This window comes from Oratosquilla oratoria, chromosome 1, assembly GCF_046742065.1.
Source record: "Oratosquilla oratoria isolate Oo_2021 chromosome 1, ASM4674206v1, whole genome shotgun sequence".
In the NCBI taxonomy this organism is placed as follows: Eukaryota; Metazoa; Arthropoda; class Malacostraca; order Stomatopoda; family Squillidae; genus Oratosquilla; species Oratosquilla oratoria.
This window is the reverse complement of record NC_134777.1, coordinates 9,379,924-9,384,923: the sequence shown is the minus strand read 5'-3', so window position 1 is coordinate 9,384,923 and position 5,000 is coordinate 9,379,924. Positions and strand designations below refer to the sequence as shown.

At 36.9% G+C, this 5,000-nt stretch overlaps 1 protein-coding gene across 1 annotated transcript in view; it reads left to right on the top strand.

The window, feature by feature from the left end:
• The first annotated feature begins 4,409 nt into the window (after window positions 1–4,409).
• LOC143027482 (octopamine receptor beta-1R-like) overlaps window positions 4,410–5,000 on the top strand; it is a 446,280-nt gene continuing 445,689 nt past the window's right edge. Inside the window, exon 1 of the mRNA XM_076188772.1 lies at window positions 4,410–4,466. The gene's annotated coding sequence lies outside the window, so the exon portion shown is untranslated. The remainder of the gene's footprint in view (window positions 4,467–5,000) is intronic.

Below are 5,000 nucleotides of genomic sequence, written 5' to 3'. Positions count from 1 at the left end.
AATAGAGCAAAATGGAGAAACATGCTGGTTGCGCTGACAGGCGTAACGCCTACTACTGGGAGCTAAAGTAAGAAGTAAGAGGGAACAAAAATAATGCTAAGCAGGTTTTATATAGATACAAATAAATGCATACATATGTACATATACATATACATATACATATACATATACATATACATATACATATACATATGCATATACATATACATATACATATAAATATACATGTACATATAAATATACATATACATATACATATACATTTACATATACATATACATATACGTATACATATGCATATCCATATGCATGTGCATATACATATGCATATGCATATACATATACATATACATATACATATACATAAACATATACATATACATATACATATACATATACATATACGTGGATGGGTGGTGAGATAAACACAGGGAACCGTTTAGGGATTTATTCTGACGTTTCGTCCTTACCAGGACTTCTTCAGAGTACATGCACATTCAAATCATTCACCCCCTAAATACCCGCCGAATCTATCCGCGTTCCACCATGATCGACCTGACCTCTCGTCCTCCTACGCTCTGCCTCGCGAAGTACCAAGCGGCTCGCCGTCTTTGTTAATTTAATAAACCCATCGCGGTGGTTGTTGTTCGGATGGGAAGCGATGTAAGCTGCTTCAGTTATTTTCCTTCTTTTCTTAGGAAGTCCTTTCTGCAGCACCTCTATTTTGTTCCAGTCTGGTAAGTGGCCGTGAGTATCTACATGAACCACTAGCGAGTTTGATACTCGGTGTGCCTTGATGTCATTCCTGTGCTCAATTGTCCGTTTCTTAATACCTCGGCTGGTTTCCCCGTAGTAGCTCACAGGACAGTTTCCACACGGTATCTTGTAGACGACACTGTTTTCTTCCCCGTTGGCCACGGGAATAAAGTCGTGGTTTCCCTGTGTTTATCTCACCACCCATCCACTCATCTGTCATACATATTTCAATATACATATACATATACATATACATATACATATACATATACACATACATATACATATACATACATATACATATACATATACATATACATATACATATGCCTATGTCTATATATATACATATGCATATGCATGTACATGTACATATGCCTATACATATACATATACATATACATATACATATACATATATAAGTATATATGTATATATATATATAGACATATATATATATATATATATATGTTTATACACACACACACACACACTCACACACACACACACACACACACACACACACACACACACACACACACACACACACACACACACACACACACACACACACACACACACACACACACACACACACACACACACACACACACACACACACACACACATATATATATATATATATATATATATATGTGTGTGTGTGTGTGTGTGAGAGAGAGTATGAGTGCATTATATATATATATATATATATATATATATATATATATATATATATATATGTATGTATGTATGTATGTATATATGTATATAACTGTATACATACACTTTATTTACTATATATATATATATTTATATATGTATATATATATATATATATATATATATATATATATATATTAGTGTCAATTACACTAATACAATTTTCATTATAAAAGTTGTGCTAGTTCTGAGGTTAATATATATATATATATATATATATATATATATATATATATATATATATATTAACCTCAGAACTAGCACAACTTTTATAATGAAAATTGTATTAGTGTAATTGACACTACATCCAAAACCAACGTTGTGTACTTTTTTATATGTTCTGCCAATGATTGTACACCTCACAATATCACATACGTTAGACATACAAGATTTACTCTCAACCGAAGATCAATTTTGCATCAGCAGAGCAGAGCCTTTATAGATCATTACTCAAAGTATCATAACCAGACCATTGACAGAGGCACCATGATTCAGTATACTAAAATCATTGCACACAACAAACATCCCAGAAGGTTGCTGTAATGCTTATAATTTGCTGTAATGATTATAATTTATTTCATATTATTTGTTTTTGTTTTGTTATCATTTGTTTGATTTTCATTTATTATTAGTTATATGTCAATTTATTATTATTTACTATTTACCTGTTTGTTTATTATTTAACTATACCTGTGCATTTATTTATGTATTTTATTTGTTATTTACATTATTATAGTTTTTATTTGTTATTTTGTTATTATTATATTTTTTTTCGCATCCGACCTAGATATGCACACAACAAACATCCCAGAAGGTTGCTGTAATGCTTATAATTTGCTGTAATGATTATAATTTATTTCATATTATTTGTTTTTGTTTTGTTATCATTTGTTTGATTTTCATTTATCATTAGTTATATGTCAATTTATTATTATTTACTATTTACCTGTTTGTTTATTATTTAACTATACCTATGCATTTATTTATGTATTTTATTTGTTATTTACATTATTATAGTTTTTATTTATTATTTTATTATTATTATGATTTTTTTCGCATCCGACCTAGATATGGACCAAAAGGTCTCCTGTCGGCATGCTCCGCCTTTGTAATCCTTTGTAATCCTTTGGTTAAAATTTCTAGAGGCATTTCTCATTAGGGGGACTACCCCCACAATAAACATACAATACAATATGACATCCAGTATTTTGTTGTACTGCGACCACCAGACCACCTAGGCGGTCAACTCACCTCCAAGATAGGAACATGGAGAACTAGTGGTGCATTTAAGCTCTTCTCTTCCTTTAACATTTGTACTTTTTACTTGTTACGTCTGAACTGGGTTCGAGTCCTTAGCTTGACTACGTATCAGTTTCCGTATACGTTTCTATCGAGCTCCTCGTCAGTCTCGACCGTGATGGCATGGAATTAAAATGAAATCATGCGGTCGAAAATGTAAAAAATTGTATACTGGAGACCATTCAGTATGTGCAAGATATATGTATATATACATATATATATATATATATATATATATATATATATATAAACATATATATATATACATATATATATATATATATATATATGTGTGTGTGTGTGTGTGTGTGTGTGTGTGTGTGTGTGTGTGTGTGTGTGTATTCACTTGGTCTTTGGATCACGTGTTGGACTCGTGATCGACAGCTATTTCCCTCCCGGAAGAGAGCTCAGAGCTCGTAGGTCCGATCTATGGGTAATGCTATGACCTTTCACACACACACACACACCCAACTCCCCGCCCACGAGAGTCAGAGTAACGACCCGAAGCGCAGCAGTACCGAAATAATTTCAGCCCTGGGCAGGATTCGAACTAGTATCTGCGGGCCACTTTCGTGGCAGCTCAGCGTTCTACCAACTGCGTGCGCGCGTGTGTGTGTGTATGCATGTACTATATGTATTTATGTGTTTTACAGAAGTATTGACAGCATTGTTTTATGGAGTATTTAACACAGAGATTTCCCCGACACATCACTTACCCTCACAGTTTTCTTCCGTAGTTCAATATTGGGCTTAAAAAAAAAAAAAAAAAAAAAAAGCTGACTTACATTCACCTTGGGCTATTCCTCCTTTCCCGATTTCCTTGGCCAAAACTTTGCTTTACCGCTTCTTCCATTAACTCACTTCCTCCAAACAAGGTCAAGGAAGCTAGTCACTCCCCCGCACCCCCCCGGCTAAACCCCCCCCCCCCCGGCTCCCTGAACCCACCGATGATGCCTTGGTGGCTTTTTCCATCAGGGGAAAGTCTCCCAAGTATAACAAATATGCATGTGCGTGTGTGTACGTGTGTGTGTACATTGTGTGTGTGTGTGTGTGTGTGTGTGTATGTGTGTGTGTATGTGTGTGTGTGTGTGCGTGCGCGTGTGTATGTGTATGTAGCTTGAATAATCTCCAATAAGACTTTTCAGATACATGACTAAAAAGTACCGAGAGAAACATGTTCATTGCGTGAAAATATGTAAATACGTGGGTTAAAACTAACCATACTTTATGCATGTGGAACATGACGCAGCTAACATTTTTGAGAGTCACTGTCGTGGGATAATGAATAAGCAAGAAAAGGTTGAGTTGCAGTACCTTTACAAATATATGCATACATGCCTACTTGAACATTAAATCGTTTGCATGCGTACACATGTGTGTGCGTGCGTGCGTGTGTGCGTGTGTGCGTGCGTGCGTGTGGGTGTGGGTGCGTGTATTATTGCGTCCGTGTATGTCTATGCATGTATCACAACATGCGTACGTGCACATCAGTTGACGCGAGCACGCGCGCCTTCCCTTTCGCGGCCTCTCGTGCCGTTTGCGCAGGCGCGATGCACCTGAGACCCGGGAGCTCGAGAGAGGTCGACCGTCCAACTGCGGCTCCTGAGCTCGAGAACGAGTCAGTCGCGGTTGGAAGGTGGAGTGAAATGCATGGGGACACGGGCGCACTTCGTGGGGAGGGAACGTTGGTATGTGTCTCCTCTTCCTTCGGGAGATGAACCCGCAGGATCCTTTCTAGGGGACTTGGGGCCTTTGCGACGAGGACCTATAGTTGGCTTTGGACTCTGGAGAAGAGATTGTGGTGTTAAATGTCCGCTATGCGTCTCCCGCGTGGGGGCTGGAGACCTCGATTAGTTGAGGGAACTTGTCAACCAGATGCTCGGAACTTTTTTGCTCATTGAAATTCGTGAACTTGTCATCGTGAAAGTTCCCAGTGCTCGTGTAAATGGAGACAGAATCGTTGTTGAAGCTAACAAACAAAAGTGTGGAACAAAAATATAAACAACTTTGTGAATGATCTTTATACAGACAGTGGTCTTCAATGTCCAAATGTCCCTCTAAACTGGAAAAGAATGTTTTTTCGAAAGCAAATTGACAAGAAGTGAAGCTAGACCTGAGTTTGTTCCGGATTGTTCCTTATACTGTAATAGAATATGCTAACATGAATAAAACCATTCGGTGCTAGACATGATAAAGCCATTAAAGGTGACAATGAACCTTAT